The 20,506-nt window shown below is 40.0% G+C and overlaps 1 protein-coding gene and 2 long non-coding RNA genes across 5 annotated transcripts in view; 2 read left to right on the top strand and 1 right to left on the bottom strand.

The window, feature by feature from the left end:
• Positions 1 to 3,097: 3,097 nt before the first annotated feature.
• On the bottom strand, positions 3,098 to 6,335 carry LOC129034241 (uncharacterized). Its single transcript, XR_008501787.2, has 2 exons — positions 6,150 to 6,335; positions 3,098 to 4,242 (listed from the first exon to the last, which is right to left on the bottom strand). It is a non-coding gene; the product is annotated as an uncharacterized LOC129034241 (long non-coding RNA).
• LOC134739158 (uncharacterized) lies at positions 3,375 to 5,025 on the top strand. Its single transcript, XR_010125686.1, has 2 exons — positions 3,375 to 4,322; positions 4,699 to 5,025. It is a non-coding gene; the product is annotated as an uncharacterized LOC134739158 (long non-coding RNA).
• A 24-nt stretch (positions 6,336 to 6,359) lies between the features above and the next one.
• KPNA1 (karyopherin subunit alpha 1) overlaps positions 6,360 to 20,506 on the top strand; it is a 90,975-nt gene continuing 76,828 nt past the window's right edge. The window contains exon 1 of one of the 3 annotated variants that reach the window (XM_054483837.2): positions 6,360 to 6,400. The gene's annotated coding sequence lies outside the window, so the exon portion shown is untranslated. Of the gene's footprint in view, positions 6,401 to 6,480; positions 6,523 to 17,793; positions 17,816 to 20,506 lie in introns of those variants that run through there. The other 2 variants (XM_054483838.2, XM_063661667.1) reach the window with 2 other exon arrangements.

The raw sequence follows: 20,506 nt of genomic DNA, 5'->3' as shown, positions 1-20,506 counted from the left end.
AGTAGAGATGGGGTTTCACCATGCTGGCCAGGCTGGTCTCAAACTCCTGGCCTCAAGAGATCCATCTGCCTTGGCCTCCCAAAGTGCTGGGATTACAGACGTGAGCCACCGTGCCCGGTTTGCTCACTGGTTCTGTTTATTTTCTGAGTATCATGACTCTATGCATACATTTCTCAATATGGAGCTGTGTGTGTGTGTGTGTGTGTGTGTGTGTGTGTGTGTGTGTGTGTATGAATGACTGAGGTAAAATTGCAGATCACTTGGAATTCAGTGGACCAATCTCAATAAATGGTCTTGGACAACTGGTTAAGGAAATGGAAGAGAATAGGTTTGGATCTTGTCCTGGGTGATGTTTCCCTAGAAGCAGAGCCTGACATGGGAATTCATGTTTAATTATTTTTGGGGGGAGTACTCTCAGGAATATGGGAATAATGGAGACAGCACAGGGCAGGGGAAAAAGTTAGCAAGAATATATTAATAGTCTCAGCTGAAGACTAGCTTTAGTCTAATTCTAAGGGGAAATTCTAGAGCACAAATTCTCTCTTTTTTTTTTTTTTTGAGATAGAGTCTCACTCTGTTGCCCAGGCTGGAGTGCAGTGGCACGATTTCAGCTCACTGCAACCTCTCCCTCCTGGGTTCAAGTGATTCTCCTGCCTCAGCCTCCTGAGTAGATAGGACTACAGGTGTGCTTCACCACGCCTGGCTAATTTTTGTATTTTTAGTAGAGACAGGGTTTTACCACGTTAGCCAGGCTGGTCTCGAACTCCTGACCTCAATGATCTGCCTGTCTCGGCCTCCCAAAGTGCTGGCGTGAGCCACCGCGCGTGGTGGGCCTACAAATTATATAATTAGAAGTAGCCCTCTGCAGCAGGGGCTGGCCTTTTGAACCCTGCTACAGTTTTTGGCCTACGTCTGCCCTCTCTGGGGAGTGGAACCCTTCTAGCAAGGTGGCTCCTGTTACACCTAGGGCAATTCTTCAGAGAAGTGGGGCAGTAGAGTTACAAGCCCCACTCACAGCAGGTAGGGGAATGGGTCACTAGTCTGATGAAGGAGATGTGAGGAAGAGTGACCAGCTGTCCCCATTTGCTTGACTTCCCAGATTTTAGCACTAAAATTCCCATGTCGTGGGAAACCCTCCCAGGACACAAAAAATCCTGTTTTTCTGTGATGGGTGTGGAGGTTGGGATAAAAAGTACAAAACTCATATGACAGCCAAAAAAATAGGGGCTGAAAGCAATACTGCTTTTAGTGTTTAATGGATATAGCATAGATTATTCACCTTATGTAGTCACTGTTATTTTTTTCCTGCCCACTGATGTTGGCAACCACGATGTACAGTTCACAATAATTATAATCCATTGTTGCATCACTCTGTGAAACTGTGTAAAGTTACATTTCCTGATTCAGAAAGTGTTCCCTTTGCTGGGTGTGGTGGCTAATGCCTGTAATCCTAGGACTTTGGTAGTCCAAGGCAAACAAATGGATCACTTGAGGCCAGGAGTTTGAGACCAGCCTGGCCAACATAGCAAAACCCCATCCCTACTAAAAATACAAAAAAATTAGCCAGGTGTGGTGGTGCACACCTGTAGTTCCAGCTACTTGGGCGGCTGAGTCAGGAGAATCACTTGAATCTGGGAGGTGGAGGCTGCAGTAAGCCGAGATTATGCCACTGCACTCCAGCCTGGGTGACAGAGCAAGACTCCATATCAAAAAAAAAAAAAAAAAAAAAAAAGTGTTCCCTCTAGCTCTTAGGTAATTTGACTTGAAAACTGAAGTTTCAAATTGTCACCTTGATGTCTATTAAGATTTTCACAAAATCACAGAAACATAAAACAAAGGGTATCACATCTTGGCCAAATACAAACTAGGCTTGGCTCATTTATCTGGTTTTGATGTAAATGATAATTTTGACGAATTCTATTCAGTCTCTTAACTTCTCACCAAATGAAATGAAAGGATCTTATCTGCTAAACAATGCTAAAAGAGAGCTGTGATTTGCTTACCTGAGATATGGAGGCTTTGATAATGAAAGATTTTGGTCATTTCAATTTCCTCAAAATGTACAGAAGCACTTAATAAAATTTTTGACTTTATAGAAATGGAAGGAGATAGCTTCCTTAAACATGTGTCTATAAGGTGGCTATCACTGAAGCTGGCCACAGAAAAGATGTTAAAATGTTGGCTTGCCATAAAATATCCGAGTGTGGAACAAAACAGCATGGTCTGCTTCAATTTGTAAATACATTGAAGATGAGAATGGAGAGAAGGTTTATAATGAAACAGAAATAAACCTGCTGGTTCTCTGAAACTGTCTGATAATCCTCGAAGAGGCCACAGGGAGCCTACAAGGATAAACTCACTGACTTGAGTTGTTCAATGTTATGTGTAGGTTGTGATAAAAACTCCAACAAAGAAAAATAGGCCAACTTTCTGGAAATAAGATTGTTTCAGAACTTTTAAAAAAGGTCTCCAGAAAAAGGCAAATTAAACAGAACTTTCTGGATTTCTTTACTACAGCTGTAAACTTACTTGAAATCTAACTTCAATTTTATAAGCTCAATTTTTTTTTTGTTGTTTTGCCGAAGAGTTAGAAGTGCATAAACCATTTTCTCTGGGGAAATGAGGTTTAACTGAGGATGACATCCAATGTGCTTCAGAGTGTTTAAAAATGATAGTCATTTCACATATGGAAAGCCTACATGGTTAATTTATAGATGCAAAGGACATGATTGATAGACAAACAGCAGGTTTACCTGAATATACAAAGTGGATGGACCTTTCAGAGAGCTGGAAACAAATTCCTACAAGTTTAAAAATGTGCTGTGATAGTAAATAAAATCCTAAGTATTTTGTGCTCCAACAATTTTGTTTACAGAATATTTAGCTTTACGTCATTACTTTGACAACAGAAGCAGTGTAATGTAGGCAGAGGAGCAAAGCTGCAAGTCAAAATTAGTTTTATGTTTGACTGTGTTCAGTTTTACTATCACACAGAAGAAAAGAAAAATGTCCTAAAGATCCCAAGTAGTTCAGAAAAGTATTAATGGAAAAGGAAACAGAAAGAATAAAAATATCTCGAGCTATCATGGGACAGAAAGAAATATGTCATTATTTTTTATTTAATAGAGGTAATATCTATTTCATTAGTTCTATTGTATATATTCTTTAAAAAATTCTTACACTTATTTATCTCAAGAATATAGGATGATATAGCCTACAAAATTCAAATATGCAATAGAGCTAAATTGCTATACCAGAGGAAAGAAAGAAACCTTATGAAATTGTTGTATTTTTCTCATACATATTATTTGCTTAATTAGTCCCTCTATTTATTACTACTAGTTGCTTTTTTTTTTTTTTTTTTTTTTTTTTTTGAGACAACATCTTGTTCTGCCACCCATGCTGAAGTGCAGTGGTGTGCTCAAACTCCTGGTCTCAAGTGATCCTCCCACCTCAGCCTCCTGAATAGCTGGGACTACAGGTGCAACTCACCATGCCCGACTAATTCTTTTGTGTGTTGAGATGGGGGTCTTGCTATGTTGCCCAGGCTGGTCTGGAATTCCTGGGTTCAAGTGATCCTCCTGCCTCAGCCTCCCAAAGTGCTGGGATTACAGGCATGAGCCACTGTTCCCAGCCTGCTATTTTATTTAATTGCATTTATGCAACAGAAAAGAAATACAACAGAATACATACTTCTAAGTAAATATCTATTTTTCATGTTTTTATGTTCAAGTAATTTATATGTTAGGTTGGCAAAAATTTAAAAAGCCAGACATTTCTAACTGTTAGCAAGTGAAGAGTATCTTATATACTGTTTATAGAGTACAAATTGGTACAATCACTTTATGAAATAATCCAGCAATGTCTAGTGTATTAGTTTTCTATTGTATAATAAATTACCATAAACATAGTATCTTAAGACACATTTATTATCTCAAAGTTTCTGTAGACCAGGAGTCTAGGCACAGTTTATCTGTATTCTTTGCTCAGGGTCTCACAAAACTGCTATCAAGGTGTAAGTCAGGCTGTCTTCTCCTCTGGAGGTGACCTCTCAGCTTGTTGGCAGAATTCATTTCCTTGTGGTTGTATGACTGAGGGCCCTGGCTTCTTAGTGGTTGTCAGCTGGAGGCTGCACTCAAGTTCTAGAAGCCATCTGCAGTTCCCTGCCATTTAGTTTTCTCCATAGGCGGTTCACAACATGACAGCTTGCTTCTTCAAGACCAGCGAATCTCTAGCTCCAGTCTGGAAAGACAGTCTTATATAATGAAACGGAATCATGGGAGTGACATTCTATCAACTTTGCCATATTCTGTTGGCTAGAAGTAAGTCAAAGGTCCCACCTACACTCAAGGGGTGGAGATTATATAGGCAACACCAGGGACCAGAGATTATGGGGGCCATCTTAGATTTCTGCCTAATACATATAGTAAGCTTAAAGATGCAATGTCCTAGGATCTAGCAGTTTCCCTATACACAGTAGAGATGTACAAGAATGTTCACAGCAGCATTGTTTGTGATAGTAAAAAATACTGTTCTATACTTTCAAATTTCTCAAAATATAAAATGATATTGTCAGAGAGACAGTAGCTTATAAAACACCATGTACGGTATGATAACATTTTTGTAAAAGTAACACACATAGGAATTCAACTTCCAGCAATGGCCTACTGTTGTTTTCAATCAACCTTTCCACTACAGAGAACAACTGAACAAAATATAAAAACGTTAATGTACTGAAGAGCTACCAAGGAAGTGAGAATTTGTGAGTGCAAGATCTGGAAGAAAAAGGAAGCCACCAGAGGTGAGCCTGATATTTGCCATCATTTTTCCAAAGCTAAGGTGATTGCTGACTCTGAAAGCAGTGGCTGAAAAAGAGAGCAGAGCTTATGGCTGTCTCATGGGGCTTAGAAGGCCCACCAAAGAGAAGAGGCCCTAGTAAATACCCCAGACTTTTGGATGGGACCATCAAGGACTAGCTAGGAATAAGAAAGAACCGGAAATAAATTAGCTTTCTCAAAGACTGAAGAACGGCTCTGAATAATCAGTCTTAGTTCCTTATTGGAATAAGGTGATCTGTCTTCAGTCCAGCTGTGGTCAGGCAAACTTGCCCTTAAGTCTCTCCTGTTGAACACACCTTCCCTTTCCCCAGCCCCCTTGCTCAAACTCAACTCTGATCTTAGTAAACACAACATCAGCGGGAGAATGCTGATGCAGCAGAGAGAAGTCCAGGACAAATGAACATTGCATAACCTAGGATTCAGGTAGAGTGGTCCTCTCTCCTCTCCTCTTCACTGGGACATTTATAAATGTATTAATCTACCTCATCTCTTTCACCTTGCTTCTTGGCATGTGTTTTAAATCTATCTACTATTCCGTGACCCCTGCTAGGCTGGCTTCAGTTTTTCTTCTTTTGAAGCCACTACTCCATTTGCTCCCCCAAAGAATTCCATCCAATTTAACATTAACAATCATTTGCTCCAAGTTTTCGTTTGAGAGCACTTGAGAGTAAAACGAGTATGTGTTTCATGTAGTTTCATTATTATTATTTATTATTATTATTGTTATCATTATTTTTGAGGCAGGGTCTCACTCCGGTTGCCCAGGCTGGAGTGTAGTGGCGCGATCTCGGCTCACTGCAGTCTCATCGTCAACCCCGGGCTCAGGTGATTCTCCCACCTCAGCCTCCCGAGTAGCTGGGACTTCAGGCGCCCGTCACCACCCCCTGCTAATTTTTGTATTTTTAGTAGAGACGGGGTTTCGTCATGTTGCCCAGGCTAGTCTCAAACTCCTGGCCTCAAGTGATCTACCCGCCTCGGCCTCCCAAGGTGCTGGGAATACAGGTGTGAGCCACCGCGCCCGGCCCTTAATTATTTTTGATACTACTCATACATTATCAAGCAAAGGGGATGGGAGATAACTAAAAAAGGAATATCCAGAAGCTTCCTGCATTCATGCTGCATGTGAGCCCTTTAGACACGAGGCGCTGACCTACTAATTTTGTAGTACTCCCTCAGCCTTCAATCATTCCGTCATTCATTCCATCAACGCGTATTAGGTACCTACTATGTTAGAAGCTATACAGAGGTAAGCATCGATCCGCTCTGGAAGAGCTTAGCAAAGACAGGTTTGTACATATAACGTTCTCCAACCTTTGCCATGGTCTGCAAACCTCCTTAGCGAGACCCCCTCGTCGACCCCCGACTCTTCACAGGCTGGGCGCTAACCGTTAGGAATGTCCGGCGAGAGAGCGTTACAAGACTACGTCTCCCGGCAGCCTCTGCGGCAAGCGCCGGAGGGGCGCGCGTAGGCGCTCGGGCCGGCCCCCGCACGCAGCCGCACTGCGAACGCCGGCTAAGCTGAGTCTTGGTGCTCCGTGCGAGGCGGCGGAGAGCGAGGCCTGGTGAGCACCGCCGAGGCGCGGGCCAGCTCTTCGAGGTTGTGCGCAGGAGCGGCACGGCGGGCGGGCGGGCGAGCGAAAGGCTCACTTCAGCGGTGGCACCGGGATCGGTTGCCTTGAGCCTGGTGAGTGCTGGGGCCTTGGGGCCCCGGCCCCTCCCCCTCCCGCCGGTAGATCCGGGCAGTCCCGGAGGGACTCAGGAGAGGCCCTGGGGCGAGGGCGGGCGCCGGCAGGGCCTAGAGCCGGGGTTCCTGGGCCCGGACGCTCGCTCCGTGTTCGTGCGTCACGGGCCTGGCTGTCCTAACGGCCGCGCGCCGGCGGAGGAGAGGGTGGGGGTGGGGAGCCCTGGTGTGATCGCCATCGGGAACGCCGGTCGAGGCGAGGCGGGGCGAGGCGGCGTGGCGCGGCGGCGGGGCTGTAAGCGGCGCCGGGGACTGCGGGGCGCCGAGGCAGCGGGCGGAGAGGAGGCGAGCGCGGAGCCTGCGCCGCGGCCGGGCGGCTGGCGGGAGGCGGGGGTGGGCCGCGCAGAGCGCTATGACAGAGGCAGGAAGGAGCAGGGGTGGCGTGTAAAAATTCTAACCCTGGCAAGAAGGGACCGTCTTGGGAATTCACAAGTTACAGACTGGGTCGGAGCCGGCGGCCCGGAGGGAGGCGGAGGAAGCGGGGGCTGGAGACGGCCGGCTGCAGTTTACCGATGTCATAACAACATGGGCCTGGAGCGGCTGATCGGGGGTGTGGTAATTATAGGAATGACAGAACTTGGTCTGCACACCGCGTGTGCGATGCGAGGGAAACAGCGAGGTATCAGATTAAGCTCAAAACGGGAGGAGAAAACTGAAGGATGACTGGAGTCAAGGCAGTCGTCATGAAGTGATGTTTTAGGATTGGGTCGTGTTCCACTTTTAAATGAAAGCGTTCAAAATATTTGATTTTTAAGATTTCAACTCAGAACAAACGATTGCCGAGTTTTGGTTTGTATTTTAAAGAGATGGGGTCTCGCTATATTGCCCAGGCTGTATTCCAACTCCTGAGCTCAAACTGTTCTCCTGCCTCAGCCTTCCAAGTAGCTGGGACTAGTCTTGGGCAACCACACCCAGCTCTGCAGAGTATTTTTTTTTTTTTTCTGAAACATACTGTCAAGTAATATTAACTTGAATTTCACCCTTTTTTTCTTAAATAAACGGTTGCTTAAAAATCTCTATTAGTAGATGAAGTGATTTCCCCCCTCCTGTTTTGTTTTTTTTTTTCTTAAGAGATGGAGTCTTACTTTGTTTCCCGAGCTGATCTGGAACTCCTGGCCTCAAGGCATCCTCCCCACTAGCTGGAACTACAGGCGGATGCCACCAGCAAGGCTCATTCTCGACATTGTTTTTTTCTTAACTAGCTTTTGCATTTGTAATATTTTGAAAGCAGTACACAAGTTATTTTTCCCTCCTTTTTAAAGATCAAAGAGATGAAAATTTAATTTTTCAAAGTAAAGTAAGAGTTCTGTTGTATTTTTACTGAAATAATATATTCTTGGAAGACACTTTTATGGATAGATGAGACGTAAGAGAAAGTAAAGGAATTAACATTTATTGAGTTATTTTTCAGGTATTGTGTTAAATGCTTTACATATATTAAAAACATTTGAATCTGAAATATCTGTTAATTTTTCTATTTTACAGATGAAAGCATTGACAATCAAATGTTAAGTAACTTACCTAAGGTCTTCCAGTTCTTGTTGAGAACAACCTTAGAACCCAAAGTTACTGCCATTTAAATTATTTCTCTCCTTTCATACTTTTTTCGTTGTTTTCTTTATTTAATCCGTTCAATCAGTGAATACTTATAGAGTGATCTTCTAGACTTGGGGGGATGTAGTCGCGATCAAAACTCACTGTCCCTGTTCTCATGGAATTTATAGTGTAGCAGGGAAAGCTAATACTACAAATATTGACTGCATAACATTTTATCAGTTATTATAGTTGAGTAGCAACTGTAAAACACTTTACTAAATAGTAAAGGCAGTTCAAATGGAAGCAGACAACATAAGTCTTGAGGAGTTTACAGTCCTGTAGGGCAACAAAACATACATTTATGAAACCTAGAATAAACTAAATTAGAAAGGTATCACCTGAAATCACTATACTTGCATTATGGCATTTTTTATTTTATTTATTTGTTTATTTTTGGATACTTGCTCTGTTGCCCAGGCTGGAGTGCAGTGACGCGATCTCGACTTACTGCAAACTCCGCCTCCCTGGTTCAAGCAGTTCTCCTGCCTGAGACTGCCTGAGTAGCTGGGACTAACAGGGGCATGCGGCCACACTCGGCTAATTTTTTGTATTTTAGTAGAGACGGGGTTTCACCGTCTTGCCCAGGCTCGAACTCCTGAGCTCACGCAATCTGCCCTCCTCGGCCTCCCGAAGTTCTAGGATTACAGGCATGAGCCACCGCGCCCAGCCGCATTATGTTACTTTATAAGGTGGTTCTCTTAGAAGTTTCTTCACAGAACTATGATTTAATATACATCTTCTCTAGAGCTGATACTTACCAAAAGGGGCCATTAAAAACATCTTTTCTTCATTAATATCTAATGAAGAAATTTCTAATTTGTTTATTGGTTCCTATAAAATACAGACCTTAGAGATAAATTCTTCCTAAGACCCCAGTATTAAGCTTTTTTTTTTAAACTAATGACTGGTTTTATTAGATTATTTCTGTTTTGTAAGCCATCCTGTTTCTCTGTACTTTGACTGTCAAGAGGCTCAGAGTTGTGTTCAATTTTTATAATTTTCTTTAGTCTCAACTATGTGAAGAATTATTTTATACGTAACCTGGAATTGCTGTCAGTTGTTTCCTGCATTATTTTCTTTATTCTCTGTTGCTCTCGATGGTCCTTTTCCCTTTTCCCTTTACATTTGAGAATAGGATTATATCTTATTCTTTCCATCTTCAGTGTTTTAGCACAGTGTTTGTTGAATTAATGATAAAATAGAGTTTTAATGATTTATGATGTCTGTGCTTTTAAGTCTGCCAGATTGTTTTTAGATGTATGAATACTGTGTGTAAAATCAATTAAGACCTTTGATTGGTCTTGCAAGTAAAGATGACTGACCTAGTGATAAAGATAACTCCTTGTTTTGTTTTAAGGTGTCTTTGTACTTTGCGTGGTGTTATGAATTTAGCCATAATAGGGAAGAAAACATTGGAAATGGTAAACAGTTAAATTAGCTGATTTGGGCTGATTTCTCTCTTTTGCTGCAGTAAGCAGGAGATGGCCTGAGGCCAACTGAGGGCCAGATAGGGCCTGCATTAGAAAATTTTGAGGTTGTACATTGGAAGAGTAGGGATGAAGACTGTGGGAATGTACGTTTCTTTCTTTCTTTCTTTTTTTAAAGATGTTACAAACCTACGAAACAACATGAAACAATGGTTCTGTCCAAGTGCTGTAGACTAATTGGGACAGTTCTTGAAAGCAGGCAGTAATCCAGAATGTGGATAATGGGATAATCTCCTTCATATAACAAGAATAATGCTGCCCTTCATATACAAAGATAAGTCTGCTTACTCATCATGATTGTTTTTCCAGCGTGAGGAGGGATATGTGCTGAGTTGTCCATGAGTGCCTATATACTCCGTGAGCAACAAGGCAGCTTGGGGTCAGAATAGGCAGCTTGGGGTCAGCTAGGGAACAGAAGGATTCGCGGAAAGTACTAACATCTATTGATGGGTCAGGTTCTGCATCAGGTACTTTCACTTACTTGTTCTTGCAAAACCATTTTGAGGAGGTGATTACGTGTGCAAGGTGATTGGGTAACTTGCCTTACTTAAAGTAGTGGAGTTGGGATTCAAATAGGGCTGTTTGTACTGTGTTCACATTGATTGTTAAAGATTGGTTTTAGCCGTTGAGTCTCTTTGGCAGAACAAACTAGATGTAGTTTAACACCATGAAACAATACTGAAGATCTAATATAACCGTTGTGAGATTGTTCAAGTTCCTTGTTTTATCAACATTAAAAAAATAAAATTTTAAAATTAGAATACCTGAAAAGCAGCTGTTCTCTGTCCCAGCCTCTGCACTTGAAAAGCTACCATTTTCTTTCTTCTAGCTGTTTCCTCTTGTGTTTGCTTTCATATATATAAATACAGTGACTTGCTTTTATTGCTGTTTCATGATATAGCAATTATAGATATTATTGGCTTTCTTCTAAGCAAGATGTTCCTTAGTGTTTCACGTATATATTCACGTCACCTGCCATAGGCACACACTGTCTCTACCATCCTCCAAATATAGTTATCACAGGTGTCTACAATATTTAGTGTTTACAATATTGTAACTCTATAAATGTATGTAGAGTACTGTGATATCATTTCTTCTCTTAATACATTTTTGTTTTTCTACAAGTTAGTATTTTTTGTTGTTTGCTTCATTTCCTGAGACAGCTAACCTGGAACCTCTTAATGCAATAAGGACTGGTTACTTTCTAGGCCTATTTCATAGTTGTTATCCAGGGACTTCTCTTTTCATCATCCTTAAACTTCTTTGCCCTCTCTTGTACTGGTTCCCCTGTTTACTGTTTCCTGTATTTTCTTTCTTGGTTTACTTATTTCCTTGGAGTACATTTTTTAGTAGCTTTCTGAGAAAGGATACATGGAAAACAAAAACTTCCTGACATCTTACATGACTGAAAAAAATCTTTATTCTGCCTTTGCATTTGATCAATAATTTGTCTGGGTTTAAAATTCTGAGTTGAAAGTAACTTTTACTTCAAGTTTGCAACTCATAGTTCTATTGTTTTCTTTCTTCCAGGGTTACTGTTGAAATCCAAAGCCAATCTGATTTTTCATTTGTATGTGATCTTTCCTTACCCCCAATCTCTAGAAGCTTTTAGGATATTTTTAACCCTCGAAATTCCATGATGATGTGTCTAGGTATGGGAATTTTTTTGTTTAAGGCCATTCCATCTACCTTTATAAGCTGGGAGTTCATGTCCTTTAGTTCTCGAAAGTTTTTGTTATTATTTGGATGTTAGGTAAAAAGAATTTTAGAATGAATTATGCTTCGCAGTTCTTGTCACACATCAGATCATACAAGGTCCTTTAAATTTTTATCTTAAATATCTGAGCCCTACTTCTGTTACCTCTTCGTATAACATTGTTTTTGGTACATTCCTTGATTATATATGAAACATTGTAAAATATGTAGTGGAGCTGTGTATGTTTAGGTATTGTGTTATAGACCTTGCAAAGGTCTTCTTTTTTATTCAACATTGATTTGGGGATCTTTCTGTTTTGTTGTATGTACATATAGTTGTATCTAATGTAGAATTCTGTAGTGCAGATCTACCACATTTTACTTTTCATTCCCTAGGAATTGACCCGTGAGTTGCCTTACTGCTGTTTCAAATACCCTGTGTTTTATATACTTTTACTTGTACATCATTATGGACCTGTGTAGAAGTTCTCTAGGATATATACCCAATATTGTGATTCCTTGGGCATAGAATGGGAGAATTAGTTTATGTGCCTACCTGAGTGCTTGAGAGTTCTTTTTTGCCCACATCTTTGCCTTTACTTGGTTTTATGCAACTTTTCTTTTTTTTTTTTGGATAGAGAGTCTTGCTTAGTCGCCCAAGTGAGTGCAGTGGCGTGATCTTGGCTCACCGCAACCTCCGCCTCCTGGGCTCAAGTCATTGTCCTGACTCAGCCTCATGAGTAGCTGGGATTACAGGGGCCCGCCACCACGCCTGGCTAATTTTTGTATTTTTAGTAGAGATGGGGTTTCACCATGTTGGCCAGGCTGGTCTTGAACTCCTGACCTCAAGTGATCCGCCCTCCTAGGCTTCCCAAAGTCCTGGGATTACAGGCGTGAGCTACCGCGTCTGGCCTCTCATTCTTACTTTATAGTATATTTGTGGTGTTTCATAGATGCTGTACTCTTTCTGGGGATATTAATGGTAGTTTTAAAAATTTTATTACCATTGTTGTCTTTTCTTTGTTGAGGCTTTCCCCCGATGTCTGGCAGTCTTGTGGCTGTCCATTCATATTTAAGAATGAAGTGCCAAAAACTGAATTGGAAGCTCTATAAGTGTGGCTTGTTGAAGGGTGGAGAGAGTAGCTGGTGGCCATTTTTTTTTTGTGGTAGGTGGAGGGCATATACTCATAGGTTTGTTTCTCTTGGGCTAGTCAGTTTCCCTGAGAGTCTCCAGTCTCTTGCCAGGAGAATCTATATCTGGCTGCCATGTTTTGATAACTCATTTTAGAAAAGGAGCTGGAGTTTTTACTGTTGTGCTCATGTAATTCTGTTTTCAATAAGGCACCTCACCCCCACCCTCACCTGCATTGGAGCACCCATTTGAAGGGATTACTGAAGGATGGTTGTCTGGTTGTGAAGAGTGGAGGAGGAAATCTGGGCATGTGATGGCTGTTTTGTAGACTTTTAACAAACCTTCTGATTTTGAGCCTAACTCCTCACTACCTTAAGGAGGGATAGTACCTGGATGATCTGTCTGAAGCCTCCTGTTTGTGAGTAGGTAGTATGAATCAGCTTGTTTCTTATTGACTTCTTCGTTTGCAGGTTAGGCTTCAGAGTTTTCCACTTTGCTAGTGACATATAATTTGTCTATTTTATGGCTTCTTTTAGGTTTTGACACCATCTCTGATTCTCTTCCTTACCTATTTATACCGTGGTTCTGGTTCATTTATTTGAAAAAAATGTTTCTTTATAATTTTAGTGTTCTACCATGTCCACCATTTTATTTCTTTACATAAACTCTTTGCTTTCTGATCTGTTCATTTTTTCACAGCATTTGAATGACCACTGTGTGCCTATTGAAGATTAAAATTGAATTTCTGGCTTTGAGTTAATATGGTTTGGGAAGAAAAGTGCATTCTATATGTGCTAATTCCTAATTTGAAATTTGAAAACCCTCGTAAGTGTTCTTAAAACAGATATATTAAATGGTTATTAAATTCATTAATGGATATGACTTGAATGAAGGCAAGTTTTTGCAATTAAAACATTTTTTACTACTGAGGGAACAAACCCTTTATGTCATCTTCTGGAAAGATTTGTCTTTTTTTTTTTTAACCCCCCAAAAAAATCATTCAACTTTTAGATAAGAGATAATTTTTCTCCTTCATAAAGACCATAAAGATCAGAACTTCTGATGAAATAACAGCATACTCAGTTGAAAAAATACTAGTGAAAAGTATAGAAATTCAATGTTTTAGGTAGGTTGATAAGCTTTATCATAGTAAACATATGCTTTCAGCTCTACTTTTTTGAAAGTTTTTTCTTCTATAATTAGTATATTGCTTATCATAGAAAATTTGGAAGATAAAATAATATATTTCCTTATTCAAATTTTATATGCAGATATGTTTTCTTTTTTTTTTTTTTTTTTTTTTTTTTTTTTTTTGAGATGGAGTCTTGCTATGTTGCCCAGGCTGGAGTGCAATGGTGCAGTCTCAGCTCACTGCAACCTTTGCCTCCTGGGTTCAAGTGATTCTCCTGCCTCAACCTCCCGAGTAGCTGGGATTGCAAGCGCCCGCCACCACGCCCAGCTAATTTTTGTAGTTTTAATAGAAATGGGGTATCCCCATGTTGGCCAGGCTGGTCTCGAACTCCTGACCTCAGGTGATACGCCCGTCTTGGCCTCCCAAAGTGCTGGGATTACAGGTGTGAACCACTGCGCCCAGCTATATTCTGATTTCTTAAGTTACGAAATATTTTTCGAAAGTATAGAGAATAGTGTAGGTTGGGTTTTTGTTCCCAGCATTCAGATTTTTCATGTTAGTGTTCTGTTTTTTCAGTGTATTGTGAACATTTCTTTTAACCAAGCCCTCATATTGGAACTTTTAGGTTTTTTACAATTTTTCACTAGAATAATACACTGCAGTGAACAGTCTTACACATACTACTAGTTTTATTTCCTTTATGTACATTCCAAAAGTGGAATTGTTGAATTCAGGGTTTGAGTTCTCCAGATCCTTGACAGATATTTTCCTTTAAGTGTTTTGATATTGAGAATGTCTTTGGAGAACTTCCCAGCTTGGGAACCTATAGATACTGGGAGTTGGGGGTCAGAATTTGGGGCAAAGGTTATGATAAACCTCTCAAAGGAAAACATTTGAAACTGGGCTATGAAAGAAAATATGTATTGCCATTGGATTATTGGTTAGAGCTATAAGATGAGGCCAGAGATGAACACCTATGAATCATATGTCTGCCACATTGACTTCTCACAGGAAAGGCTTTATTGAAGGGTTTTTCAAACTTTGCTTTCATTGAACACTGAAATGCTGTTAATAAAAATAAAGCTACTCCTTAATTATCTTATAGGAAAAGAATGGGTAGGATATTTCAAATTTTAATTTTCTTCTCTAATTTCTATTAAAATACTTTAAATGGACCTACTATCGTTTGACTAGAAGCAGTTAATGTGAATAATTTATATTTTCAAATGAACTGAACACTTTATACTTATACTCCACTTGTATAAATTCGTAACTTTTTTGTAGTCATACTTCCTTGTAGTTTTAGTTTTTAATAGTAAATGCATATCATATACTTTCTAATAAAATTATGTCTGATTTATATGGTGGAATTAAGTATATTAGCATTTCAAGTTGTTCCACAAGAGTATTATGGATTTTAAATATTCAGAACATTTAGAATGTGTTTGAGATTTACTGATTAGGTGGGCTGACCCAGTGCACTGAATATATAACATCTTGAATATAATAAAAATATAAAAAGATCTACACTCATTGTTTTGGGTTTAGATTGGTGGAGAATGGTATTGAATGAATCCAGACAAAAGGATCTTGCAGGACCAAGAAGTTTAGACTTGATCTAAGAAGTCGTTAAAAACACTGTAGTTCCTTATCCATTGAAGTGATACAGTGAAAAGGGTATTGAGATTAATCTGAGGGCTGTGTAGGATGAATTGAGGAGCAAAGAGTCTGAGGTTAAGAATGCTGGTTTAGAGCTATTGTAGTTATCTAGGTGTCGGTTGACACAGACTTGAGCCAGGCTGGTGGCAGTGGGAATAGATAGGATCAGATAAAATCAAAGCCTTTGGATTGAATAAGCAAAATTTGATAATTGAGTAAGTGGACATGAAGGAGAAAGTGGGGGGATCTCTCTTTGAATGAGTGTGTTTCTATTTCACCACCAGTATTGCATCTTGTTTTTAAGTTTATTGCTTATTTGGCTTTATTTATCTAGAAAACAAGAGGAAGTTTAGGTATAATGGCTTTCATTTTGAAGGCTTCTGATTCCTGAGAGGGTACTTTGAAAAGTAACTTACAATTTTTAATTAGTAGCTTAAGTGATAACACCTAAAAATATTTGCTTAGGATAAACTAATTTTTTTGTACAATTACTTTGTTATTCCTCTTATTACAGACATAGAGATTTATTTCCTTTCTTTCCTATCAAAGCTATCTTCAGTCCAACTTCAGCCTTCATTTTCAACTGTATTTTACATTGTTTTAAAATAAAACTTTTGCTCTACTATAGTGATTTTCAACTGCAGATGCATATCAGAATTCGCTTGGTTTTTTTTTTTTTGAGGCATGCAGTGGTACAATCCTGGCTCACTGCAACTTCTGCCTCCCGGGTTCAAGCCATACTTGTGCCTCATCCTCCCAAGTAGCTGGAATCACAGGTGCATGCCACCACGCTGGCTAATTTTTGTATTTTTGGTAGAGGCGGGGTTTCACCGTGTTGGCCAGGCTGGTCTCGAACTCCTGACCTCAAGTGATCCACCCGCCCCTTGGCCTCCCAAAGTGATGGAATTACTGGTGTGAGCCACTGTGCCTGGCCCACTTGGGGATCTTAAAAGGAAGAAAAACCCAGAGGTGTCTGTCTGCTTCAGACACATTAATTAGACTCTTTAGAGGGACATTTGAGGCTTGTGTTTAAAAAAAAAAGATCTCTCCCAACAGAACAAATGTAATCCCCTCTCCATCCTAAGAGGGGACAACCAATCTCATTTATGGATACTGATGAGGAGATATTTATGTTTTAAAAATTCTCTCTCTCTCTCTCACCCAAAGTCTAAATAAATACATTCATTGAAGTAATAGAGTGAAAGGAGTGAAACTTAAAAATCTCCTCACCATTATCCATAAATGAGGTTGGTTGTCCCCTCTTGGGGTGGGGAGTCTAAATACACACATACATGTGTGCACGCAAACACACACACACACACATACACACAGAGACAGACTGTTTCTTAGAGCAGTTTTGGGTTCATAGCAAAATTGAATGGAAAGTACAGGGTTTCCGTCAACCCCTTGCCCCCACGTGAATATAGACTCCCCCACCATCAGCATTGCACAAGCTCCAGAATGGCTCGTTTGTTACAAGTAATGCTGTAGACTGAATGTTTATGTCCCCTTACAATTCATGTGTTGAACCCAATCTCCAGTATGATGGTGTTTGAAGATGAGGCCTTTGGGTGATGAAAATGGAGCCCTCATGAATGGAATTAGTGCCCTTACACGAGGTCACAGAGAGCTCCTTAGCCCCTTTCTGCTGTGTGAATACACAGTGAAAAAAATGGTCATCTGTGAACCAAGAGGTGGGTCCTCACCAGATGATGAATCAGCCAGGGTCTTGATTTGGACTTTCCAGCCTCCAGAACTGTGAGAAATAAATTTCCATTGTTTATAAGACACCCAGTTGATGGTGTTTTGTTACAGCAGCCTGAACAAGCTAAAACAATTGATGAACCAACATTGGCACATCATCCTCACCCTAAGTCCATGGTTTACATTATGGTTCATTCTTAGTGTTGTACATTCTTTGGGTTTTGACAAATGTGTAATAGTATGCATTAACTACTATTGTATCATACAGAATAGTTTTCCTGCCCTAGAATTCTTCTGTGTTCCACCTATTCATCCTGCCTTCCCCCAAAACACCCAGCAGTCACTGGGTTTTTTGTTTGTTTGTTTGTTTCTGGTTTTACCTCTTCCAGAATGTCATATAATTGGAATCATACCCGTGTTTTTTTCAAACAGCTCTCAGTGTGACAAATATAACAAATAGAATTGGAAAGGGGTAATATACACCATCACCAAGTGTGTTTCTCCAAAGAAACAGGATCATTTGTTATTAGGAAGTCTATTAATATAATTCACCATATTTAATAGTTCAAAAGAGAAAAAATAATGACCATTGCAGTAACTCCCAAGTATAAACTATACAAGGGCCAGACAGTGGGAAGTAGGCTTTTACATGTTGTTCTTCACCTTATGAGGTATCATTATCTCCATTGTACAGATGACGAAACAGGCTCACAGAAGTCTTCTGTCTTCTGTATGTCATTGGTCTGCAAAGCAAATTTGAACATGGGACTTGTGGAAGACTAGGCTTCCTTTATTCAACTTGCTGCCTGTGACACTTTAATAAAAAAGCAGGTGAATATTTACTTTTTGCGTAACATTTCTTTCCTTTTAGATTTTTTAAAAAGTTTGGAATCATTTCAAACTATAAAAACATTTTAAGAAGTGCACGAGACTTCCTGTACGTCTTCATTGAGATTTCTCAATTGTTTATCTTTTGCCTTATGTATCATTTATTCTTTATATACACATATATATATGCATGCTTCCAACACTGGCTTTAATTGCTTACCCTTACAACTCCACATTGAATACAGACCTCTGAGTTACTTCCTTAAGTCTAATTTTAGGTTTTAGATTTTTGGTTTTGTTGGAGTTTACTGTTGGCTTTTTCCTTTTTTTGACCTGAAACTGAAACTTAACTAATCTTTTTTTTTGTTTTGAGATGGGATTTTGCTTAGTGGTGCGATCTTGGCTCACTGCAGCCTTGACCTCCCAGGCTCAAGTGATGCTCCCACCTCAGCCTCCCAAGTAGCTGGGACCACAGGTGCCTGCCACCATGTCTGTCTAATTTTTTTGTATTTTTTTGTGGAGACAGGGTCGCTACAAAACTCCTCAGCTCAAGTGATCCTCCCACCTTGGCCTCCCAAAGTGCTGGGAATACAGGCATGAGCTACCGCATCCCACTCAGATTTTGAATTTGGGACATCATTGCAACACTGCTATTATTGTGCCATATTGTGATATTTCATAGCTAAAATGCTGCCTGCTTCAGGAAAACAGCACTCTTCTTTATATCATTTTTCAGCACCTTTAAATATGATTCCCTTGGAATTATTCACAAGTTCTCATCCATATTACACCCAACTTTTAGTCTGTTAAAGTTTCTGCCAGATTTCCACTGAGTAGATATATTAATCTGCTCAGACTACCATAACAAAATACTGCAGACTGGGTGGCTTAAGCAGAAATTTATTTTCTCACAGTTCTGAAGGCTGGAATTCAAGATCAAGGTGCCAGCAGAGTTGATTTCTGGGGACTCTTGCTTGCAGACAGCTGCATTCTTGTCTTCTTATGCAGCCTTTCTCTATGTCTCTCAGAGAAGTCTGTAGTGTCTCATTCTCTTATAACGACACCAGTCTTATCAGGTTGGGACCCTCATGACCTCATTTAACTCTGCCTCCTAAAAAGCACTATAATGAAATACAAGTCACACTGGTGGTTAGGGTGTCAACATAAGAGTTTTGAGGGGACGGCACAATTTAGTCTATATCAGTAAATCACTGGGTGTATAATGAGACCTGCATTCATATCCTAGCTCTCTCTTGTATTTAGTGTGTAACCCCGGCCAAGTCACTCTGTGAGTCTTCTGATTCCTTACCTGTAAAAGGTGAGAATTATAATTTTTGCCATAAAGGTTTGTTAAGAGATCCAAGTAAAATAGAAGATGTGGTAGCATGTTATAAATTAGTGATTCTCAACCCAGGTTTGCATCAAAATCATGTTCATATAAGTAATTATTTATGCAGCTTTTAGCATAGTAAGGAGTTCTGCTGACCCACTACCCAGTAAACTTAGGGTAAAGTATTTCAAAAACAACCATGGAAAGCCTCTGGAAATGGTCCTAGGGTATATGCAGTAAATGAATGAGAGAAGCAAAAACTGACAGAAACAGAATTCAATAATAAGAGTTGGAGACTTCAGTACCCCACTTTCAGTAGAGGACAGAACAACTTGGTGGAAGGTCAAGAAGGAATCAGTACAATAAATCCACTAGACCTAACAGACATGTATAGACCACACTACCATGCAGCAACAGTCAAAAATATGTATTTTCAAATAGAAATAGTATATCCTGGAAATATGTATTTTCCAGGATAACAAGTGTTATGTGTGCATTTTGCTGGGCTACAAAACAAGCTAGATACATTTAAAAGGATTAAATTAATACAAATCCTGTTCTTTGATCACAATGGAAAGAAATTAGATCAGTAACAGGAGGAAATTTGAGAAACTCACAAATATGTGTAAGTTAAAAAACATACTCCTAAATAACTGATGGGTCCATGAAGAAATCAAAAAGGAAGTCAGAAAACACTTTGGGATAAATGAAAATGAAGACATCATGTAGGAATACTTAGGGATACAGCTAAAGCAGTGCTTAAAGGGAAACTTAGTTGTGAATGCCTTTGTTAAAGAAGAAAGGATGCTGGGCGCGGTGGCTCACACCTGTAATCCCAGCACTTCGGGAGGCCGAGGCGGGAGGATCACTTGAGTCAGGAATTGGAGACCAGCCTGGCCAACATGGTGAAAGCTCGTCTCTATTAAAAATACAAAAATTAGCTGGGTGTGGTGGCAGGCGCCTGTAATCCTAGCTACTTGGAAGGCTGAGCAGGAGAATCGCTTGAACCTGGGAGGCAGAGATTGCAGTGAGCCGAGATCATGCCACTGCCCTTCAGCCTGGGCAATAGAGTGAGAGTCTGTCTCAAAAAAAAAAAAAAAAAAAAGAAAAGAAGAAAGATCTCAAATCAGTAACCTAACTTTCTACTTTAAGTGACTGAGGTAAGAAGAACAGAGTAAACCTGAAGCAAGCAGAAGGAAGCAAATAAAGAGTAGAGTGAAAATTAATGACATAGAGAATAGGAAAACAATAGAGAGCATTAAAGATGAATACAATTGACAAACTTTTAGCTAGATTGAGAAAAACTCAACATTTTTCAAATTTCCTGGGCACAGTGGCATATGCTTGTAATCCCAGCACTTTGG

This window comes from Pongo pygmaeus, chromosome 2 (genome assembly GCF_028885625.2).
Source record: "Pongo pygmaeus isolate AG05252 chromosome 2, NHGRI_mPonPyg2-v2.0_pri, whole genome shotgun sequence".
Classification (NCBI taxonomy): domain Eukaryota; kingdom Metazoa; phylum Chordata; class Mammalia; order Primates; family Hominidae; genus Pongo; species Pongo pygmaeus.
This window is presented reverse-complemented; position numbering and strand designations above follow the sequence as displayed.